This window comes from Canis lupus, chromosome 30 (genome assembly GCF_011100685.1).
Source record: "Canis lupus familiaris isolate Mischka breed German Shepherd chromosome 30, alternate assembly UU_Cfam_GSD_1.0, whole genome shotgun sequence".
NCBI lineage: Eukaryota > Metazoa > Chordata > Mammalia > Carnivora > Canidae > Canis > Canis lupus.
This window is the reverse complement of record NC_049251.1, coordinates 8,930,884-8,956,172: the sequence shown is the minus strand read 5'-3', so window position 1 is coordinate 8,956,172 and position 25,289 is coordinate 8,930,884. Positions and strand designations below refer to the sequence as shown.

Sequence of the window (25,289 nt, the reverse complement as noted above, 5' to 3'; positions counted from 1 at the left end):
TTCTTCAGTCAAGTTTCTCCAACATGCAAGGGCCTTGTCATATAGTGCCTTGGGTCATGGCCCATTCTACAGCTGGCAAACTCCTGGAGAGCAAAAATTCAGTCTCCGTATTTTTCAGAATTGACACAGGGATCTACACAAAGTAGGTATTCAATAAGTTAAAATAGTGCATATTTCTAAGAAATAGAAACCTATATAAGGTTTCTTTCCAGTACATCTAGTATTCAAGTGTTGCCAGACTCTGAACTATGTAAAAAGGAGCTGTCTTATGTTACCAAGTATATAATAAAAGCCAACTGCTTTAAAAAATAATAATAATAAAAAATAAAAAATAAAAAAAAATAAAAGCCAACTGCTTTGCTTTTAAATACATAAAATCCCACTGATAAAGCAGTTTGTCTATTTTTTCTCTCCATCTGAGAGTTAAGTGCTTAAGAAGAAAGCAAATCTAACAACTCTATTTTATTTATGTATTTCAATTTTAATGATCTTATCAACTTTAACAATTCATCAATCGGGGATCCTGGGTGGCTCAGTAGTTTGTTGCCTCCCTTTGGCCCAGGGCGTGATCCTGGAATCTCAGGATCGAGTCCCACATCAGGCTCCCTGCATGGAGCTTGCTTCTCCCTCTGCCTGTGTCTCTGCCCCTCTCTCTTTCTGTGTCTCTTATGAATAAATAAATTAAATATTTTTAAAAAACTCATCAATCAGGCAGCATCCAATGTAGCAAATAGAAAGGAGCTCCAAGGAGGTATACAAAATGAAAGACTTTTACAGGGAGAAGGGAGAGGAATGAAGAAAGTTATACTACGCAAAAAAGTGGTTATGGTAAGGTCACTGTATTCAGGGATGGCAAGGGTTTATCAGGCAGATTATCTAACTAGTGCTGATCAGGTGATTCCTGATTGGTTTAAGATTCCATTTCTGGAAGAGCCAAAACTGGATTAAGATAACTCTCCATGCAGGTTAGCATAAGTGACTGTCTTTTGGCCCTATTTGTGATCTTGTTTTTTAACAATCCCCCCTTCTAATCAGACCTCTAACAATTTTACTTTTAGTAATAAAATACAGTTGGCCCTTGTACAATGCAGGGGATAAGGGTGCCAAACCCCATGCAGTCAAAAATCCACATATAATTTTTGACTCCCCAAAACCTTTACAAATAGCCTACTACTGACAGGAAGCTTTAGCAGTAACATAAACAGTTAATTAACACGTGTTTGTATATTACATGTATCATATATTGTATTCTTACCACAAAGCAAGCTACAAAAAGAAAATGTTATGAAAATTATGAGAAAATACATTTACAGTACTATACTGCATTTATTGAAAAAAATTTGCACGTAAGTGAACTCACACACAGTTCAAACCCATGTTGCTCAAGGGTAAATGTATATGCAAGTGTGCCTTAACAGTAAATTAAGCTTCCAACTCTTGATTTTAGTGCAGGTCATAACCTCAGGGTCATGGGATTGACTATCCGGCTCCACACTGGGTGTTTGTTTAAGATTCTCTCCCATCTCCCTCTGCACCTCCCTACCTCAAAAACGCACATGTGTGCACGCTCTTACTCTATAAAAAAATTTTTGTTTTAAATTGGGACGCCTCAGTGGCTCAGCGGTTGGGCGTCTGCCTTCAGCCCAGGGTGTGATCCTGGAGACCCGGGTTCGAGACCCACATCGGGCTTCCTGCATGGAGCCTGCTTCTCCCTCTGCCTCTGCCTATGTCTCTGCCTCTCTTTCTGTGTGTCTCTCACGAATAAATAAATAAATAACATATTTAAAAAATAATAAAATAAATAAATAAAATTGGAAAAATAGCCTCTACTGTACCATCAACCCAAAAAGGTAAAAGGGGACAAAGCAAAATGAGTTATTTAAAGTCTATCATATCTAGTCATGAAAACAATTTTGGGTATTTATTCTGAGAGCTTCACAGAAGTAAAAATAACCAAACGAAATTAGTTTTAATTAACTACTAAGAAACAGGTGAGACCAATATGAAGAAAATAAATTTCTAAAAATGATAAAAACAGAAAAGAATAAATAACTATCTCATATTCTAGGATGGTAGATTCAATGTGAAGATATCCAATTGTCCTCAAATTATTTTATAAATCCAAAACAATTCTAATCAAAATCACAACAGAACATTTTCTGAAACTGGGCAGCCTGGGCGGCTCAGCGGTTTAGCGCTGCCTTCAGCCCAGGGAGTGATCCTGGAGACCTGGGATCAAGTCCTACGTTGGGCTCCCGGCATGGAGCCTGCTTCTCCCTCTGCCTGTGTCTCTGCCTCTCTCTCTCTCTCTCTCTCTCTCTCTCTGGGTTTCTCATAAATAAATAAAAATCTTAAAAAAATAAATAAAAGAACATTTTCTGAAACTTAGTAATCTAATTCTAAAACCTAACTAGAAATCAAAATGAGAATATCCAATAAAACTTTTAAAAAAACACAGCAGGGGATGGGGCACCTGGATAGCTCAATCAGATGAGCATCTGACTCTTGATTTTGGCTCAGGTCATGATCTCAGGGTTCTGGAATCATGCTCCACATCAGGCTCCATGCTCAGCGGGAAGTCAGCTTAGAGTCTCTCTCCCCCTTACTCTGCCCCTCCCCTTGCACTAAAATTAAATAAATAAATAAATAAATAAATAAATAAATAAATAAATAAATCTTAAAAAACAAAGAGTAGGGATGCCTGGGTGGCTCAGCCATAGAGTAGCGTCTGCCTTGGGCCCAGAGCGTGATCCTGGAATCCTGGGATCGAGTCCCACATTGGGCTCCCTGCATGGAACCTGCTTCTCTCTCTGCCTATGTCTCTGCCTCTTTCTCTGTGTCTGTCATGAATAAATAATTTTTTTAAAAAAAGTCATTCTCTAACACAAACACATCTTTAAAAGAAGAAAAAAGAGTAGGGGAGCTTTCTCCATCTGCTCTCCAAAACTATAAAATAGGAATCTGAAATGGTATGCAGTATTGATGCACAGATAAATATACAGAAGAGAAAGACTCCAGACACTAAATGGGAATTAAATATATAAAAAAAGAGGCAGTTCATCAGAAAGACAAAGTATAATGGTGGTGGTGGTTGCCAGATTCAGGCAAGGGGATTATTTTTATAATAACCATAGAGTTTCGGGCAGCCCGGGTAGCTCAGGGGTTTAGTGCCACCTTCGGCCCAAGGCCTTCTCCTGGAGACCCAAGATCGAGTCCCATGTCAGGCTCCCTGAGTGGAGTCTGCTTCTCCCTCTGCCTGTGTCTCTGCCTTTCTCTGTGTCTCTCATGAATAAATAAAATCTTTTAAAAAAGAAAGAACCATAGAGTTTCAGTTTTACAAGATGACAAGAATTATGGGGAATGGATTGTAATGATGATTTCACAATGTGAATGTATTTAATACCACTGAACATTTAAAAATGATTAAGATGTTCACCATTGAATAAGGTATTGAACTGTTGAATCACTATGCTGTATACTTGAAACTAGTAACACTGTGTGTCAACTATACTTCAATAAGAATATATTTTAAGTAACAATAATAAACTTATATAAAAAATAAATTTTAAAAAAATGGTTAAGATGGTATATTTTATGCTATGTGTATTTTACCACAATTTTTTTAAGGGGGGGGAGCACAGTCAGTTAAGTGCCCAACTCTTGATGTGGGCTCAGGTCATGATCTCAGGGTCTTGAAACTGAGCCCCTGTCAGGGTCATGCTGGGCATGGAGCCTGCTTACAATTCTCTCTCCCTCCCTCTATCCTCCCCCGAACCTCTCTCTCTTTAAAAAAAAAAAAAATTAAGGTGCATTCCGAGTTATTAACAGCAGTACTGGTGAAGAGGAAAAAGACTGGAGGGAAGACGGAAGAGCAGGATAGATACCATGCGGTATCTAGAGGGAAGAAGGAAGAGCAGAAAAGGAAGAACAGAAAAGATACCATGAAAGGAAATTTCCTTTTCTTTTTTTTTTTTAATTTTTTTTGAACATTTTTATTTATTTATGACAGTCACAGAGAGAGAGAGAGGCAGGGACATAGGCAGAGGGAGAAGCAGGCTCCATGCACCGAGAGCCCGACGTGGGATTCGATCCCGGGTCTCCAGGATCGCGCCCTGGGCCAAAGGCAGGCACCAAACCGCTGCGCCACCCAGGGATCCCGGAAATTTCCTTTTCTAATCTATAATCTCTTATAAATTTTTTTTACCATACATTACCTATGTTTCAAAAAATGAAATTTAAAAAAAATGAAATTAACAAAAAAAAAGTTAATATGGTTCTCCCTCAATCAAAAATCTCAGAAAAGAGTTATGAAAAAATTGAACAAAACCAAGAATAACACTAGGAAGTATACAGAATTAAATAATATCATGCTTACATTTTCTGAATCAACGCTGTCTGATGACTATAAGAAAAAAATAAATGTGAAAAACTCATAAAAGTATTAAACTGCATTTAATTATACATTTGACAAATCATCTTTGCTGAAAAAAATATTCACTGAAATTAGACACCCCAGGGCATTTGCTTTTTCCTGGTTATAATACTTCTTATATGTGATTACCTTATAAGTCTCTCCATGACCCAGAGAAAAAGTATTATAGAAAACAGAATTTCAGCTTCAGGTACATACACAGTTTTTTAATTTTCAGTTGAACTGGACAGCCGTCCAACTCACTTTCATGGGCTCATACTGTGCTACCTTCAAGTCATACAGAAAAACAAAGTCAATATCGTATTTCTTCATTGTATTTGCCTGCCTGAAACTAAAATTAAAAGCTGCCCAGGGAAAAATCAACTACCATATGAGATTCATTTAAAAGAATATGCTAACGAATGAATGAATGAATGAATGAATGAATGAATATGCTCGGGGGGGGGGGGGTATCTGAGTAGCTCAGTACAGACTTGGAGAAGAACAGTCTAGGCTAAGAGAAGGTAAGTGGAAAAGGCATTAAAGTCAACACAAACAGCCCATTCAAAGAAAAAAATCAGCTTGTGTTGCTACAGCTTAGAAAATGAAAGGAAGAATGGCAAGAGGTAAGGTTGCAGAGAAAGGCAAAGGTGAGATCACCTAGCATGTTGCAGGCCACAGTAAGGAGTTTGGATCTTATAAGCCATATTTTAAGTATCTGATTTCTGTGCTTTAATTTGTACTTTAACTTCTCAATTTCGGCCCTTATTGCCTCACTTCAGGGCTATATCATTCTAAATCTTCTAAATTTCCTTCCTAATTTTAGTCTCTTCCCACTCAAACCCATTCTCATCACCACAGCAAAATCAAACATTTTTATAAAAGCAGTGTTATACATTATCACTCTTCTGCTCAAAAACCTTTGAGGGGCAACAAGATAAAAACACCAGTTTCTTAGTCAGAAGCTCACAGCTCCCTGTAACAAGGCTATAATCCTCTCCCTCTAACTTAACCTTCTATCATACCCCTAAATAAAACCTCATTCTAACCAAACTGCTCCCTGAAGATACATGCATTTCCCACCATAAGACTTTAGCTCACAGTATTCATCCCTCCATCTCCCCAAACTTTATATCCTTGACTCTTCTACATCACATTTCTCCTGCAAAGTTCTACCTAAGTAGGGGGCAAGAAAGAATACTCCCTCTGAGGAAATAACATGAGGGAAAGCATAGAAGCTTGAATAGTACATGATAATCACACAAAAATCATGTCTATGACTGAGCAAAGGCATGGTGAGATATAATAGAAATAAAGCCATTCAACAGGATGGTTAAGAGCTATGTGACCTTATGCAATTTATTTAACCTATCTGGCCTTCAGTTTCATCATCTGCAGACTGAAGGCAGTTAACAATGCCCGTGTCACAGTATTCCAGCAATTTATTCACTCATTCAGCAAACATTTCCTGAGCGCTTATTCTGTACACCAGCATTGTTCTATGAACGTGGAGATAGCAGTGAACAAAACAGACAAAAATCTCTGCCCAAAAATCTCTAAAATTTTACTTAAATTTTAGTAAGGGAACCATCAAACAAGCAAAATAAATATACAATATATGGTATCTAGTGAGAGAGGAGACAGAAAACTAAATAAGGCAGAGAGAAGGGGGAAAAGAAAAAAATCAAAATTTGAATCAAGACATAGAATTGAGGAAACAGCCATGCAGTACCATACAGAAGAAATCAGAAATGAAAGGGCATGATCAAGGAAAAACAATGAGGCTAAAGAGCTGGGGCACAGAGTGGAGGGTAAGTGGTAAAAGATGAGGTCAGAGAAGTTATGGGGGGGATCGGGTCAACAAAGAACCTTAACAGTATCTCTGATTTAACAGCACCTCTAGCTGCTATATTAAGAATATAAGAAAATCAAGGTCAGGAAGAAGAGACCAACCACTTAGATTAAATTAGATAATGGTGCTTAACACAATGCCTAATATATAAGTAGATACCCCTTAAAAGGTGGTTATTTTTCCAGTGAGAATGAATTTCTCACACTATTGGACCAAACACTAGTAAAATAACCAGCTGAAGCAAGGCAAATGTATCTCATAACTTTAGGCTCATCAAAAATAAAAATGTTTAAATAAGTAAAGACAGGGGGATCCCTGGGTGGCTCAGAGGTTTGGCGCCTGCCTTTGGCCGAGGGCATTATCCTGGAGTCCTGGGATCGAGTCCCATGTCAGGCTCCTTGCATGGAGCCTGCTTCTCCCTCTGCCTGTCTCTCTCTCTGTCTCTCATGAATAAATAAATAAAATCTTTTAAGAAAAAATAAATAAGTAAAGACAACTTTATAATTCCCTATTTCCCATACAATGTAGAAGATCTGGGCAGCCCTGGTGGCGCAGCGGTTTAGCGCCGCCTGCAGCCCAGGGCGTGATCCTGGAGACCCTGGATCGAGTCCCACGTCAGGCTCTCTGCATGGAGCCTGCTTCTCCCTCTGCCTGTGTCTCTGCCTCTGTGTGTGTGTGTGTGTGTGTGTATGTCTCTATGAATAAATAAATAATTTTTTTTAAATGTAGAAGATCTGAAGGTCTGCTCCTGTCCACATCTTTAGTAGTAAGCCACTCTAAATGCAGTATCCTCAAAACAAACACACCCCAAATTAAGGAGAATTTTAGGAAACAAAGTATGCTACAACATAAAAATATTTCAACCTGGAAAAATCTGTTCTTTTAAAATCTACTATTTCAAATGGCACCAATACTGGCTACCTCCATTAATCTGATTATCTTAAATTCTCAGAGGCGATACAAAATGCTGGTTGCAAGAAATGGAACTATTTAAAATAAAAAGGCATTTATAACACTTTAATAGAACTGCAAAGTAAGGGCACCTAGGTGGCTTAGTCGGTTAAGTGTCCAGCTCACATCACGATCTCAGGATCATGTGATAGAGTCCTACTTGGGGGCTATGCTGGGTGTGAAGCCTGCTTAAGATTCTCTCTCCCTCTCCTTCCCCCGACCCCACGCTTACCATTCTCTCCTCCTCTTAAGGAAAAAAAAAAAAAAACTGCAAAGTAACCTGCAGTACTGAAAAACTTTCATTTTGAAAATATAAATACAGTTAACAGCTTGGAAAACTATGACTGATAGTCATGAATAATAATCCTGATAAGTGGTCATCTAGGTGGTGAAAGATACATGTGTATGTACTCTGTACTCTGACCTCTCCTTCCCAACCCAGAAAATACAAATTAGAACCAAATTCCTATGTGACTCTAATATCTTTCTTAGGCTCAGGGCTACAGGACTATCCCATTCCTATTCCTTAACCTTAAATTGTTCTGGTAATACCTCAAGCATTCCCAGACTTTGACTATAAATCAAAACTCCACACCACAGGAACCCCACAGTTGCAGGAAGTAGTTATATGGACTGCCAAAAGCACTGAAAAAAGCATTTCAGTTTACAAGATGATGATTATATTGATACTAATAGCAACAACTATTTAGTAAGTGCTTACTATAATGCCAAGCATTGTTTTTAGCACTTTATCTAATTCTCAGAATAAGCCTAAAGTAGATATTATAATCCCCGTTGTACTGATAAGGAAAAGTGGTGGGAACCAAGAAAAGTTGGGGGATGGGGCAAAGACAGACAAAAAAGACTGGTTGAAACAAAGAAGCAAGAAATCAGAACAGCAAGGGACTTCTCAAAAGGAATATTGGAGGTTAGAAGCAAGCCCTCCAAAAATTCTGGAAAAAAAAATGACCTCCAACCTAGATTTCTATTATTCTATTCTCATGGATGGTAAAGTTGATGGGTCTATGATAGGGGTCATCAAACTACTCAGCCTAATGTTTTTGTAAATAGTTTTATTGAAACAGCCACATTCAACCTGGCTGGCTCAGTCAGTAGAGTTTGCAAATCTTAATCTTGGGGTGGTGAGCTCGAGCCCCACAGTGGGTATACAGATTACTAATAAAAATAAATAAATTAAAAAAAAAAAACACAGCCACACTCATTCATGTATCATCTATGGCTGCTGTAATACAATAGCACAGATGAGTTGCTGAGGCACAGACTCTGTAACCCATAAAGCATAAAATATTTGTTATCTAGTCCCTTACAGAAAAAATTTGCCGGGATCCCTGGGTGGCACAGCGGTTTGGCGCCTGCCTTTGGCCCAGGGCGCGATCCTGGAGACCCGGGATCGAATCCCACGTCGGGCTCCCAGTGCATGGAACCTGTTTCTCCCTCTGTCTGTGTCTCTGCCTCTCTTTCTCTCTCTCTCTGTGTGACTATCATAAATAAATTTTTAAAAATTTTTTAAAAATTATAAAAAATAAAAATAATAAAAATCCCTTATCTTTAAAAAAAGAAAAAAAGAAAAAAAAATTTGCCAAACTCTGGCCTATGAATACAAAAGCCAGTAAGAACCAGGGAAATGAAGGACTGATGGCAGCTGAAAAGAGTTTGAATATAATGTTGGAAAAGCGGGGTAAGACTGTAATGCATATTTTAGATTTGCAATGCTACTTGAAGGGAGTGCCAAAAGATCAGTTTTCTGATTTTTATCCAGATACTTACCAGCTATCATTTCAGGAATTCTGAAGAAGGCACCTAGAAAATATACAGTCATCATTAACTTATTTGGAGAATAATTATAAAATATATAGATTTCCAGAGGTTTTGCTTCTTTTATTCTCTGGTTGCCCATCTTTTGAATGTTCTACTACCATTTTTTTTTTTTTTTAAGTAAGCTCTACACCCAACCTGAGGCTTAAACTCACAACTCCAAGATCAAGAGTCACATGCTCTACCAACTGAGAGAGCCAGGCATCCCGAATGTTCTACTACTTATTAGCACTTCCAGTGAAAGTGGACAGGGAAAACAAAAATATGTGAAAGGTGGGACACCTGGATGGCTCAGCAGTTCAGCATCTGCCTTTGGCTCAGGGCGTGATCTCGGAGTCCCGGGATCAAGTCCTGCATCGGGCTCCCTGCATGGAGCCTGCTTCTCTCTCTGCCTACGTCTCTGCCTCTCTGTGTGTGTGTCTCTCATGAATAAATAAATAAATCTTAAAAAAAAAAAAAAAAGGAATAACATACTTATATACTAAAGAAATGGGCCAGCCGTGCCCAGTGGCTCAGTTGAGCATAGACTCTTGGTTTCAGCTTGGGTCATGATCTCAGGGTCCTGAGATAGAGCGAGCTCCTAGTCCAGCTCAGGCACTCAATGAGGAGTCTACATGCCCTATCCCTTCCCTTTTGCCCCTCCCCCCATTTGCGATCAAGCTTGCTTATGTGCTGTCAAATAAATAGATAAAACCTAGAAAAGAAAAGGGCCATATCCAAGGACTCCAGGCAAAACCCCAGATATAAAAAGAATTTTCAGGGGATCCCTGGGTGGCGCAGCGGTTTAGCGCCTGCCTTTGGCCCAGGGCGCGATCCTGGAGACCCGGGATCGAATCCCACGTCGGGCTCCCGGTGCATGGAGCCTGCTTCTCCCTCTGCCTATGTCTCTGCCTCTCTCTCTCTCTCTCACTGTGTGCCTATCATAAATAAAATAAAATAAGAAATTTAAAAAATAAAATAAAAAAAATAAAAAATAAAAAGAATTTTCATTAAGGTGAGAGTCAAGAGACATGGGGTTCTATTCAGGAACCCTGGTTGACTACTGGCAAGGAGAGAATCCTCTGGCATGCTTGCACTATGTGATAGTGCACTACCACACCCAGAGAAACTTTTCTCAAATTCCTTGAAAGTCTATGCAGAACCAACAAATCGACATTCAAAAACAGTCATGAGGGATCCCTGGGTGGCGCAGCGGTTTGGCGCCTGCCTTTGGCCCAGAGCACGATCCTGGAGACCTGGGATCGAATCCCACGTCAGGCTCCCGGTGCATGGAGCCTGCTTCTCTCTCTGCCTGCCTCTCTCTCTCTCTCTCTCTGACTATAATTAATTAATTAATTAATTAATTAATTAATACAGTCATGAACCACTGAACAGTCCATGAGGATTTGCAAGGATTTAATGACAAGTCTCAAAATCAGAGACAATTTTCATTAACACTGCCTAGAATATTTAAGATGTGGGAGTGGATTATGAAGATAATCTTTTTTATGAAGATAACTTAAAGGGTCATTTGAAGGTTGTCACAGAAGCACGAATAGACTATTCCATATGCTCTAGAGGATCCTGGAATGGAAGTTTCTGAATGGAAGATTTCATTTCAGTACAAAGAAAAGTGGTAAGCTCTCTATCATCAGCTTTGTAAAGGAGAATCAGAATCTGACTGGGGTTTTTTGTTCTTATTCTTTACCAATTATATTTAATTTCATTTTTGTTTTTATCAAAGTTATCCATGAACAGAGACTAAATAGGTGAATAAATACAATGGCTTATTACCAAAGATAATGATCCTTTACTCCAACAACTTCCCAATTCCCAGAGGCAAATTTTCAACTTTTACGGCTGAATCTTTTGGTATATAGTTCCACACCATTATATACTTTTTTTCTTTTCTCCAGTTTTAGGCAGTATTAACTTCCCATCATAGATTAGAATTTAGCCCTCTTTCCTCTTCACATCTCTACAGATGTGCACACTTCCCATCCCCTAGTCTTCCTAATATAATTATTTAATTCTTATTAAATCAATACTCAAGGTTCATATAAATCCTATTCAAAGCTGGGGATGCAGCATACTTATTAGACTAGGCTACACAAACAGATCCCAAAATATCAGCCTGGAAAGTGAATATTTAGGTCATTAATTAAGCCAGTTCTCTTGCAGAGTCATCCCAGGACTCAGGCTGACAGTAATTCTGCCATCTTGACTACAGGCTTTGGAGGCTGTCTCAAATGTTGCAGCCAGAAGAGGCTGACAAAACTGGAATACATGAAGGAGGTCACGACTACTTCCACCAGAGAAAATAAGTCACATATCTAATTAAACTGTAATAGAGACTGGGAGATTCTGACAAATCATGCCCAAAGAAAGGGAGAGCAAATTTGCATAGTTGGTGGTCTTTGCCACATATGCCATGATTACTTTTTCTCAAAAAAAAAGTAAAAAAAAAAAAAAAAAAAAACAAACTGTAATGAATCTTAGAAACAGATGGCAGAAAAGGGAAGAGAGGATATAAGGGAAAATAAGTCAGTTAACTAAAGAAAGATTAATAAACATCCCACAAAAATGGAGGAAAATTAAAAGATGATTGATTTATTTAAGAACTCTCCTTTTGTTATATACCACACTCCACATTAAGTACAATTAAAAAATATATGCATTTGGGATCCCTGGGTGACGCAGCGGTTTGGCGCCTGCCTTTGGCCCAGGGCGCGATCCTGGAGACCCAGGATCGAATCCCACATCGGGCTCCCAGTGCATGGAGCCTGCTTCTCCCTCTGCCTGTGTCTCTGCCTCTCTCTCTCTCTCTGTGACTGTCATAAATAAATAAAAAAAAATTATTAAAAAAAAAAATATATATATGCATTAAATGTAATGTAGTATCCTCAATTTGATTCTGGATCAGAATAAGGACATTAATGGAACTAATGAAATCCAAGCAAAGGGAAAGGAAAGAAGAAAGGAAAGAAAAAAGGGAAGAAGAAAGGAAAGGAAAGGGAAGGGAAGGGAAGGAGGGAGTTTACTAAGAATGATGTACCAACATTGATTTCTTAGTTTTGAGAGATGTACCAAAGTAATGTAAGATTTTTTTTAAGATTTTATTTATTCATGAGAGACACACAGAGAGAGGCATAGACATAGATAGAAGGAGCCTAATACAGGACTTGATCCCAGGACCATGACCTGAGTCGAAGGCAGACACAACCACTGAGCCACCTAGGCATCCTAGTAATGTAAGATGTTAACATAAGGGGAAACTGGGTGAGCTATATACAGAAACTCTTCGTATAGTCTTTTTTTTTTTTTTTTTTTAAATATTTTTTTTCAACTTTTATTTATTTATGATAGTCACAGAGAGAGAGAGAGAGAGAGGCAGAGACACAGGCCGAGGGAGAAGCAGGCTCCATGCACCGGGAGCCCGATGTGGGACTCGATCCCGGGTCTCCAGGATCGCGCCCTGGGCCAAAGGCAGGCGCCAAACCGCTGCGCCACCCAGGGATCCCAGAAACTCTTCGTATAGTCTTTGCAGCTTTTCTATAAATCTAAAATTACTCCCAAAAACCTATTAAAAAAAAAAAAACACTCAGTAATAAAAGTGCAACCACTGCAGTTCCTCAAAAAAATAAACATAGGGATGCCTGGGTGTCTCGGTGGTTGGGCTTCATGCATGAAGCCTGCTTCTCCCTCTGCCTGTGTCGCTGCCTCTCTCTGTGTCTCTCATGAATAAATAAATGGAATCTTTCAAAATATATAAATAAATAAACATAGAATCATCATGTGATCCAGCAATTCTTCTAGATATATACTCAAAAGAATTGAAAGCAGAGACTCAAAGAGAGGTCTTTACATCCACATTCACAGCATCACTATCCACAATAAACAAAAGGTGGAAGCAATTGAAGTGTTCATCAACAGGTAACAAGTTTTTTTTTAATGTGATATACACACACACAATGGAATATTGTTCAGCATTAAAAAGAAATTCTAACACATGCTATAATATGGATGAACCCTGAAGACATTAGGCTAAACAAAATAAGCCAGTTCCGAAAGGACAGTATTTTTGTAAAATTCCACTTATGTGAGGTACCTAGAGTAGTCCAATTCAGAGACACAAAGTAGAAAGTAGAATGTGGTTGCCAGGGACTGGGGGAAGAGAACAGTAAGCTAGTATTTTATGAGTACAGTTTCAGCTTGGAAAGAGGAAAACACTAGAGATGGATGGTGGTAACTGGCTGCACAACGTGAATGTGTCAAAGATCTGTACACTTCAAAATGGTTACAATGGTGGGCATCTGGGGGACACACCCATTAAGTGTCCAACTCTCAGTTTCGGCTCAGGTCATGATCTCAGAGTCAGGAGACTGAGCTCTGTCCACTGATTGTGGAGTCTGCCTGAGATTCTCTCTCCCTCTCCCTCTGCCCCTCCTGTTTGTGCATTGTTTCCCTAAAATAAATTTTTGAAATATTTTTAAATGGTTGCAATGGTATATGTTATATATTTTTTACTACAATTTTAAAAAATACAGCTAGGGGCACCTGGGTGATTCAGCCAGTTAAGGATGTGCTTTCTGCTCAGGTCACGATCCTGGACTCCAGGGAATGAACCCCCAGCCCCATGTCGGGCTCTCTGCTTCTCCCTCTGCCCCTCACCCTGCTCATGGTCTCCCTCTCTCTCAAATAAATATTTTTTAAAAATATCACAATATAAGCACATTGATAGAGGTTTGAACAGAATATTTCCATCACCAGAAAAAAGATCGAAAACAAATTCTGACTTCCCTGAGACTATTGCATCTAAGGTAGTTTTGAGCAAGACAGTCATACTGGGGAAGGGAATGGGAGGTGGGGGATAGTGAATAAAACAGAAGCACAGGGATCCCTGGGTGGCTCAGCGGTTTAGCGCCTGCCTTTGGCCCAGGGCACGATCCTGGAGTCCTGGGATCGAGTCCCACGTCGGACTCCCGGCATGGAGCCTGCTTCTCCCTCCTCCTGTGTCTCTGCCTCTCTCTATCATGAATAAATAAATAAATAAATCTTAAAAACAAAAACAAAAACAGAAGCACAGTCAAGTATGGCAGTCTAGAACAGGGGTCAGCACACTGCAGCCCCATAAACCATGTTTTGCCATAGGCTTTTGTGAAAAGTGAAAACTTTTTCACATTTTTAATGTGAAAAAGGAAAGTTAAAATTGAAAGTTGAAAAAAAGTTAAAATAGCGGCATCTGGCTAGCTCGGTTGGAAGAGTTTATGACCCTTGATCTCAGGGTCATGAGTTCAAGCCCCACATCAGATGTAAAAATCGCTTAATTTTTTTTTTCCGAGTGTTAGAAACAAAATTTTTTTTTTAAGATTTTATTTATTTATTCATGAGAGACAGAGAGAGAGAGAGAGGCAGAGATACAGGCAGAGGGAGAAGCAGGCTTCATACACGGAGCCCGACACGGGACTCGATCCCAGGTCTCCAGGACCAGGCCCTGGGCTGAAGGCAGCGCTAAACCACTGAGCCACCCGGGCTGCCCACACAATTTTTTAATTAAAATAAAATGGGGATCCCTAGGTGGCTCAGCGGTTGAGCACCTGCCTTCAGCCCAGGGAGTGATCCTGGAGTCCCAGGATCGAGTCCCACATCAGGCTCCCAGCATGGAGCCTGCTTCTCCCTCTGCCTGTGTCTCTGCCTCTCTCTCTCATGAATAAATAAAATCTGTTTAAAAAATTAAAATTAAATCTTATGACATACAAGAATTATATGAAATTCCAACTTCAATGTCCATAGTTTCCCTAGAACACAGCCATAATCGTTTGTTTACATAATGTCTATTGTTGCTTTCACGCTACCACAACAGAGCTGAATAGTTATGACAGACATAATAAAGCCCACAAAACTGGGATCCTTGGGTGGCGCAGCGGTTTGGCGCCTGCCTTTGGCCCAGGGCGCGATCCTGGAGACCCGGGATCGAATCCCACATCGGGCTTCCGGTGCATGGAACCTGCTTCTCCCTCTGCCTATGTCTCTGCCTCTCTCTTTCTCTCTCTGTGACTATCATAAATAAATAAAAATTTTTAAAAAAATTAAAAAAAAAATTAAATAAAAATAAAGCCCACAAAACTTAAAATATTTACTTTCTTGCCCTTTACAGAAAAAGTCTGCCAATCCCCATCTAGAGGCCTGAAAGTAGTATGTTTAGTATGCATAAATCAATGATATATATGAGGGAGACACATGGCAAATGAAATAAATCATAAGGTAGTGGGCTTTAAGTCCTAAGCTAAAGAATCTGAACTTGTCTCAACTTGATTCCATTAACTATGAGAAGCCACTGTAGAACTGTGTAGAAAAGTAACTTGATCAGATAAACCTTATGCAAAGACAATTATCCACTTGCTTTTAAAGTTATCTGAGCTATTCATTTACTAAAAAAACAAAACAAAACAAAAAAACACTTTGCACTAAAAAAAAGGGGGGCCTTAAAAAATAAAACAAAAATTTAAACTTAAAAATAGCCTAGAAGCATATCAATAAGGTTAACAGGGATAGCATATTAAAACTTTTTATCTCTGGGGGCACCTGGCTGGCTCAGAGAGTGGAATATGCAACTCTTAATCTCAGGGTTGTAGGTTGAACCCCATGTTGGGTCTAGAGATTATTTAAAAATAAAATCTTAAGGGGGCAGCCCAGGTAGCTCAGCAGTTTCGCACCACCTTCAGCCTAGGGCATGATCCTGGAGACCCAGGATTGAGTCCTGCATCGGGCTTCCTGCATGGAGCCTGTTTCCCCCTCTGCCTGTATCTCTGCCTCTCTCTGCCTCTCTGTGTCTCTCTCATGAATAAATAAAAATCATAAAAAATAAAAATGAAAATGAAAATAAAAATAAAACAAAATAAATAAAATAAAATAAAATAAAATAAAATAAAATAAAATAAAATAAAATAAATCTTAAGGGGATCTTGGGTGGTTCAGATGGTTAAGTATCTGCCTTCGGCTCAGGTCGTGATCCCAGAGTCCTGAGATCAAGTCCCACATCAGGCCCCCTGTCCAGTGGGGAGCCTGCTTCTCCCTCTCCCGGCCCCTCTGCCCCCTGCTTGTTCTCTCTCTTGCTATCTCTTAAATAAATAAACAAAATCTTTAAAAATAAAATAAAACCTTAAAAAAACTTTTATCTTCTTCTTTGTGCTTATCCATATTTTTCAAATCCTAAATTTGAATTATAAAGCTGCTTTTATAAACCAAATACAAAATTCAGTATTTTTAAACTCATTCATATGTACACATTTGTTTTGTATGTTCTGTAACTCTTCTCCCCTACCCTTAAGTAGAAATGTCTAGGAAAACCCAGACATAGCAAAACTATGAAAGTATCCCTCTGTCACACTTGCAAAGGATAAATGACATACTACCTTTTCAAATTACATATTTGCTTCATAAACATGGAAGAATAAAATGTTTGAACCCAAGTATTGGCAGGGCACTCACTTCCTACATACGGCTTTCATCACATCTATCAAATAGCCAAATCATATCTTAACGAAACTAAAAATGTTAAAAGATAGGAGAAAACACAGAGGTTGAAAATCAAGTCAAAATGTTGAAAATTGGGCAGCCAGGGTGGCTCAGCGGTTTAGCGCCGCCTTCAGCCCAGGATGTGACCCTGGAGACCTGGGATCAAGTCCCACGTTGGGCTCCCTGCATGGAGCCTGCTTCTCCCTCTGCCTGTGTCTCTCTGTCTCTCATGAATAAATAAAACCTTTAAAAAAATAAAGATTTTATTTATTTATTCATGAGAAACACACAAAGAGAGAAAGGCAGAGACACAGGCAGAGGGAGAAGCAGGCTCTACCCAGGGAGCCCTATGTGGGACTCAATCCCGGGTCTCCAGGATCATGCCCTGGGCCAAAGGCAGGCACCAAACTGCTGAGCCATCCAGGGATCCCAATAAATAAAATCTTTTTAAAAAATGTTGAAAACTGATGCAAGATAAGACTTCATATAACCCTGAGAATAGAATTACGTGTTTAAAGAAATGCAAAGTCCTTGATTTATACCACACAGTACTTTGCACTTAATGATACACTACCTGTTAAGATTAAATTTTTTTAAGTTGTTTCAGTTCTTCCACTAAATTGTCTGAGATTCGTGTGCAAAGAACCATGTCTTTTATTCCTTTGTATGTCCCCCCACAGCACCTCATACAGTGCCCATATATGGTAGGTACTCAATACATGCTTACGATTGAATGACAAAATAATAAACCCTACTTTGAGCTCACAGACTGAAACCCTCAACCTACAATTCACATCATTAAGCCTCCCTCTACCCAACAGTTCAAAGAACATTCCTGGGGCGAATACTGCTGATTCTACTGGATTTATTACATTAGGTTTCTTCTCCAGCAAAGAGCTCAAAGTACACATCTAATGTTAAAATAGAATTCCTGACTACTGAGAAGGTGGGTGGAAAAGTAGGCAAGTGAAGGAAGAATCTTATAATAGCTTGCCTCCAAAGAAATGAGTATTCAGCCCTAGAGATTAAAACATTCCTAAAATGTCTTTGAACTAAGACCCCTAACTGACATCATTTCATTAAACTTTGTACTAGCTAAATTCTATCACAATGAAAATCACTGAAAAGAAAAATTCACTATTAAAAAAAAATCCTAAAAATCTCGGCTAACAATTCATATGACTGTGTATTATAAGATCTAGTTGTGGGGGATCCCTGGGTGGCGCAGCGGTTTAGCGCCTGCCTTTGGCCCAGGGCGCGATCCTGGAGACCCGGGATCGAATCCCACGTCGGGCTCCCGGTGCATAGAGCCTGCTTCTCCCTCTGCCTGTGTCTCTGCCTCTCTCTCTCTCTCTCTCTGTGACTATCATAAATAAATAAATAATTAAAAAAAAAAAAAAAAGATCTAGTTGTGGGATCCCTGGGTGGCGCAGCGGTTTGGCACCTGCCTTTGGCCCAGGGCGCGATCCTGGAGTCCCAGGATCGAATCCCACGTCGGGCTCCCGGTGCATGGAGCCTGCTTCTCCCTCTGCCTGTGTCTCTGCCTCTCTCTCTCTCTCTCTCTGTGACTATCATAAATAAAAACAAAAAAAAAACAACAACAAAAAGATCTAGTTGTAATTATCTACTCTGCCAAAATAAAACATCTAAACTTTTTCAAAGCATTATGATTGAACATCTATACGTGCTTAGTACTAGAGAAACAAATGCATAAAAAAGTCAAAATATCAACTGATTTTGTATTCTGCTATAAATTAAAGTACTACCAACAGAGCTGAGGAAGTACCATGCAGTGAGGAGCCAACTCCTATCTGTGGAAATTTGGGGAAATTACATACCAAATCTAAGCTGGACACTGAAGACTTGAGTAGGAGTTTGAGGCAAAGAGCAAGGAGAGGGGGAGAAAGTATTCCTGGCAAATGCAGAGTTATACACAAGCAGCACATGTTGGGCATGACAGAGGAGAAAGAGGTAGGGTAGAGTTAAGACAATGATGGGTCTGGTATGAAAGCTATGAAAGTTGGAATTTATGTCCCCAGGTAATGGACACAGCAGAAATCTTGAGGCAGGCAGTGACAAAAACCTGAAGAATCAGTTCAGAAAGAGCCTAGGTCATATTAAAATTATCACAAAGGCATGATTTGATATTACAACATATACACGTAGCTCTGTAAATACTGCACTGATGCAGATACAAAAAGATATCTAAGTATAATCTGTCCATGCCTTCACCTGAGTCTCAGGGCTCAGTCACTGACCCTCTTTACTTCCTGCCTGATCTTACCAGACTTGTGTTTTTAAAACACTATGTGTTGATGATATCCCAGATGTATATTCACAGCCCTGACTCTGAACTCCAGACTTACACAGTCAACTGCTTACTCAATGGTTATTCCTAGATATCTACTTGTATCTTAAACTCAACAATATCCAATAAAACTCTTCATTTTAGGGGTGCCCGGTTGGCTCAGCGTTAAAGTTAAGCATCTGACTCTTGATTTCAGTTCAGGTCATGATCTTAGGGTCATTGAGATGGAGGCCCAAGCCCCTCACCATACACTAAGTGGAGAGTTGGCTTGAGATTCTCTCCCTCTGCCCCTCCTCCACTCTCTAAAAATAAATAAATAAATCTTTAAGGTAAGTTAAAAAAATAAACTCTTCATTTTAAATCCCAAACCAGTTCCTTCCAGTCTCTATCTCTGTATGTGGCACCAGTTTCTCTAGCTAAAAACCTTGTTACAGGGATCCCTGGGTGGCGCAGCGGTTTGGCGCCTGCCTTTGGCCCAGGGCGCGATCCTGGAGACCCGGGATCGAATCCCACGTCGGGCTCCTGGTGCATGGAGCCTGCTTCTCCCTCTGCCTGTGTCTCTGCGCCTCTCTCTCTCTCTCTCTGTGGCTATCATAAATAAATAAAAAATTAAAAAAAAATATTTAAAAAAAAAGATTTAAAAAAAAAAAAAAAAAAACCTTGTTACATCTGTGATTCCCTCTTTCTAACTAAACTACCAGCAAACTCTATTGGTTCTACCTTCAAAATATACCCTGAATTGGATCCCTTCTCATTGCCTCTATCACTGCCTCCCAGATACTCCCAGAAGCATACTTCTGCTTACCATTCCACTGACTTCTAAGTGGTTTCCTACAGTCCCTCTTGTCTCTCCAAGAGTTATCTTTTTAAAAACAAAAATTTGGGGCACCTGGGTGGCTCAGTGGTTGAGCATCTGCCTTTGGCTCAGGTCCTGAACCTGGGATCCTGGGATTGAGTACCACATCAGGTTTCCCGAAGGGAGCCTGCTTCTCTCTCTGCCTATGTCTCTGCTTCTCTCTGTCTCTCATGAATAAATAAAATCTTTTTAAAAAATTTTTAAACTAAAAAATAAAACATAAATTTGACTATCATTTTTCTTCATTTAAAAAACTGTCCAGGGCAGCCCCGGTGGCGCAGCAGTTTAGCGCCGCCTGCAGCCCAGGGCATGATCCTGGAGACCTGGATCGAGTCCCACGTCAGGCTCTCTGTATGATGCCTACTTCTCCCTCTGCCTGTGTCTCTGCCTCTCTCTCTCTCTCTCTCTGAATAAATAAATAATCTTTAAAAAAATTTTTAAATAAATAAATAAATAAAAATTAAAAACTGTCCAATGAATCCCATCACACTTAGAATAAAATCCAAAGCACTTCTCGTCTACCAGACTCTACCATCTGACATTACAAACTACCCAGTATCATTTCCTAACATTGTATCCCACCACTACCACTTCCAATTATCACCCCAGCAATCTCCAAACTATATAGCATGTTATCTTTTTTACATGTCCTTGAAAATTGCAAACTGATTCTCACCCCAGAGTCTTTGCATTAGTACTCTCTCTCACCACTTGAAATGCTCCACATTGGCATAGCATGCCCTTTATCATTCATATCTCTTTATGCTCAAGGGCTACCTCAGAGAAGCCTTACCTGACAATCTACCTAAAACAATCACCATGGAACGCCTGGGTGGCTTAACAGTTGAGCACGTCTGCCTTTGACTCAGAGCGTGATCCTGGAGTACTGAGATCAGGTCCCACACTGGGCTCCCTGCATGGAGTCTGCTTCTCCCTCTGCCTGTGTCTCTGCCTCTTTCTGTTTCTCTCACGAATAAATAAAATCCTAAAAGAGCCATCAAACCCACCATCATCACTCACTATCCTCTTATATTGTTTTCTTCACAGCACTGTGATGATACCGGAAATCATATTATTAGTTTATTGTATGTTTACCAAAGTATAAATTCCATGAGAGCAGGGACTTTGTCTTATTCACTGTTCAATCCCTAGACCTAGGTATGATACCTGGCATTCAATAGAGCTTATTAATTTTTTTAAGATTTTATTTATTCATGATAAATAAAATCATGATCTCTCTGTCCCTCACATAAATAAAATCTTCAAAAAAAAAAAAAGAAAGAAAGCAAAGCAAAGCAAAGCAAAGCAAGCTCATTTGGGCACAGTCCTGAAGGCCAACCTTTTTGGAGGCGTTTGCCATGCAAGGGAATTTTGCTGGAAAAAGTAGCAGTTGAAGCCAAACAGCTAAATTATGCCATCAGGAAGTGTGTCAGAGTCCAGCTGATCAAGAATGGCAGAAAAAAAAAAATCAATCTTTGTACTCAATGATGGTTGTCTGGAGGAAAATGATGAGATTCTTGTTGTTGAATTTAGTTGTAAAGATCACACTGTCAGGGCAGCTCTGGTGGCACAGTGGTTTAGCGCCGCCTGCAGCCCAAGGTGTGATCCTGGAGACCTGGATTGAGTCCCACATCAGGCTCCCTGCATGGAGCCTGCTTCTCCCTCTGCCTGTGCCTTTGCCTCTCTCTCTCTCTCTCTCTCTCTCTCTCTCTCTATCATGAATAAATAAAATAAATCTTAAAAAAAAAAATCACACTGTCAGTGACATTCCTGGAGTTCACTTCAAGGTTGTTCAAAGTAGCCAACATCTCCCTTTTGGCCTTAAATAAGGGCAAGAAGGAAAGCCCAAGATAGTAAGTTTTGATGGTGAAAATTCGACAGTAATAAATTTTCATATGCTAAAAAAGAGTCTGAGAAACTATTATAACCAAGAAGATCCCAAGGGGACATAATTATCAAAAGTATTGTGGCTATGTAACAGTTCTGAAAGGCAAAGCTTCATATGAACTCTCTGGAGATACCTCGGAAGATCAAGCAACCAGCTTTGTTTGCAATGAAGCTACAGCCATCCTGATAATACATCCCTTGTTTGTTTTTACTTTTTCCTGACCTAACTTCCTTTTCCCCCCTCATACCTTCTTCCCTGGAATTTTATCCATTAATAGAGCATTAGTATAGCAGCATTATCTACAATAGCCAAATCATGGAAATAGCCCAAGAGTTCATCAATTGATGAGTGGATAAAGAACATGTGGTATACACAACAGAATATTTGTCATAAAAAAAAAGAATGAAATCCTGCCATTTGCAACAACATGGATAGAGCTAGGGAGTAGAATACTAAGTGGAATAAGCCAGAGAAAGACAAATACCATATGATTTCACTCATATGTGGAATTTAAGAAACCACAAATGAGGAGCACCTGGCTGGCTCAGTCTGTGGAACATGCTACTCTTGATCTCAGAGTTGTGAGTTCGAACCCCACACTGGATATAGAGAGTACTTACGTAATTTTTTTTTTTTTTTTGGCGGGGGGGAATCCCTGGGTGGCCCAATGGTTTAGCGCCTGCCTTCGGCCCAGGGCATGATCCTGGAGTCCCGGGATCGAGTCCCACACTGGACTCCCTGCATGGAGCCTGCTTCTCCCTCTGCCTGTGTCTCTGCCTCTCTCTCTGTCTCTCACGAATAAATAAATAGAATCTTTAAAAAATAGTAATACTTTTTTTAATAAGAAAAGGGGCAAAAAAAAGGGGGGGGACAAACCAAGAAACAAACTCAACTATAAAGAAAAACCTGAGGGATATGGAAGGTAGGTAGGGGGATGGGAATAGGTTATGGGGATTAAGGAATCCACTTGTTTAAAAAAAAAAAGTGCATTTGTTGTAATGAGCTCCGGGTGATGTATGGAAGTATTAAATCATTATATTATACACTTGAAACTAATATTTAAGATTTTACTTATTTTTTTGAGAGAGAGCCTGGGGTGGGGGAAAGAAAGGGAGAAGCAGACTCCCCACCAAGCAGGGAGCCCAACGTAGGCCTTGATTTCAGGCTCTACCCCAGGACCCTGAGATCATGACCCAAGCTGAAAGCAGCCCCTTAACAAACCAAGCCACCCAAGTACCCCTAAGGTTTTAAGTAATCTCTACTTCCGGTGTGGGGCTCAAACTCACAACCCAAGATCAAGAATCATATGAGCCAGCCAGGTACCCCAACTAACTGTAATTAAAACAAAACTTTTTAAAAATTGGGATGCCTGGGTAACTCAGCAGTTGAGCATCTGCCTTTAACTCAGAGCATGATCAAAGAGTCCCGGGATAGAGTCCCACATCAGGCTCCTGCCAAGAGCCTGCTACTCCCTCTGCCTGTGTCTTTGCCTCTTTCTCTGTTTCTCATAAATAAATAAATGAATAAACTCCCTTTTTTTTTAATTTAAAAATGTTTTAAAGGGCAGCCCCGGTGGCACAGCGGTTTGGCGCCGCCTGCAGCCTGGGGTGTGATCCTGGAGACCCGGGATCAAGTCCAACATCGGGCTCCCTGCATGGAGCCTACTTCTCCCTCTCTCTCTGCCTGTGTCTCTGCCTCTCTGTGTGTCTATGAATGAATGAATGAATGAATAAATAAATCTAAAAAAGTTTAGATTTTTTTTGGCGGGGGGAGCGGGGAATCCCTGGGTGGCCCAATGGTTTAGCGCCTGCCTTCGGCCCAGGGCGAAAGTTTAAAAACTTTTAAAAAATAAAATAAAGCATTAGTACATTTAAAACAAAACAGGGATCCCCGGGTGGCGCAGCGGTTTGGCGCCTGCCTTTGGCCCAGGGCGCGATCCTGGAGACCCGGGATCGAATCCCACATCAGGCTCCCTGCATGGAGCCTGCTTCTCCCTCTGCCTGTGTCTCTGCCTCTCTCTCTCTCTCTCTCTCTGTGACTATGATGAATAAATAAATAAAATCTAAAAAAAAAAAAGTATTGCTATCCTGGATGGAATACTGGAACAGGAAAAGGACATCAGATAAAAACTAAAGAAACCTGATTATACTATGGACTTTAGTTAAAAATTATGTATTAGGGGACGCCTGGGTGGCTCAGCGGTTGAGCATCTATCTGCCTTTGGCCCAGGGCGTGACCCTGGAGTCCTGGGATTGAGTCTCACATCGGGCTCCCTGCGAGGAGCCTCCTTCTCCCCCTGCCTATGTCTCTGCCTCTCTGTCTCTCATGAATAAATAAATAAAATCTTAAAAAAAAAAAAATGAGGTATTAGTATTTATTGGTTCATTCTTTACAGTACATATATCATACAAACATATGAACACAGAAAACTAGGTGTTGGGTGTATGGAAACTCTATATTACCTTTGCAGTTTTTCTCTAAATCTAAAACTGTTCTAAAAAAAAATGTTTATGGGGCACCCGGTGGCTCAATCGGTTAAGAATTTGCCTTCAGGGATCCCTGGGTGGCGCAGGGGTTTGGCGCCTGCCTTTGGCCCAGGGCGCGATCCTGGAGACCCGGGATCGAATCCCACATCGGGCTTCCGGTGCATGGAGCCTGCTTCTCCCTCTGCCTGTGTCTCTGCCTCTCTCTCTTTCTCTCTCTGTGACTATCATAAATAAATAAACATTTAAAAAAAAAAAAAAAGAATTTGCCTTCAGTTCAGGTCATGACCCCAGCGTCCTAGGATTGAGCCCCACATCAGACTCCTTGCTTCTCCCTCTGCCTGACGCTACTCTTACTGTCAAATAAATAAATAAAATATTTTTTAAATGTTTGTTTTTTAATTAAATTCATCCAAAACCTTGGGACACCTGGGTGGCTCGGGTGGCTCGGGTGGCTCGGCGGTTAAAGCATCTGCCTTCAGCCCAGGGCGTGATCCTGCAGACCTGGGATCGAGTCCCACATTGGGCTCCCTGCATGGAGCCTGCTTCTCTCCCTCTGCCTATGTTTCTGCCTCTCTGTGTACCTCTCATGAATAAATAAAATCTTAAAAAAAAAAAACTCTACCACTCAAATAAAATCACCATTAGTTTACATCTGATGTATACCATTTTAAACTTTTATGTAAATTTTAGACTTTTAGACACATATAGGTACACTCCTACAAAAATGCAATCTTCCTACACATTTTGCTTGACATGCTTTCCAAGTAATTAGAAATCTATGTCTACTAGCTACAAGGTATTACCCTTCCTCTATAAAAGTACCATATTTATTTAACCAACCATCTATTACTTAACATGTAAATGTTTCCAAGTTTTAGCTATTATTTTTAAGATTTTATTTATTTACTTAGAGAGCATGAGCTGAGGGAGAGGCAGACGGAGGAGAGGCAGACTCCGTGCTGAGCAGGGAGCTCAGTGTGGGGCTTGACCTCAAGACCCTGGGATCGTGACCTGAGCTGAAGGCATACACTTACAGGACTGAACCCCCAGGTACCCCTCAAGTCTTAGCTATTATAAAAAATACTACAAAAACAACTCTTAAACATCTTTAGGAACTTACAAATTAGTGCCTTAACCAAGAAGAAAAGCTGCGGAGTCCAGCATACAGGTTGGAATGCTTTCAATAAGTACAGCCAAAATATCC

The 25,289-nt window shown here is 40.1% G+C and overlaps 1 protein-coding gene across 3 annotated transcripts in view; it reads right to left on the bottom strand.

The window, feature by feature from the left end:
• Nucleotides 1-25,289, bottom strand: part of MGA (MAX dimerization protein MGA) — a 172,703-nt gene that overhangs the window by 144,159 nt on the left and 3,255 nt on the right. The window contains exon 1 of one of the 3 annotated variants that reach the window (XM_038580131.1): nucleotides 9,003-9,035. The exons of the other annotated variants lie outside the window; for them this stretch is intronic. The gene's annotated coding sequence lies outside the window, so the exon portion shown is untranslated. Of the gene's footprint in view, nucleotides 1-9,002; nucleotides 9,036-25,289 lie in introns of those variants that run through there. 3 annotated transcript variants of the gene reach the window in all.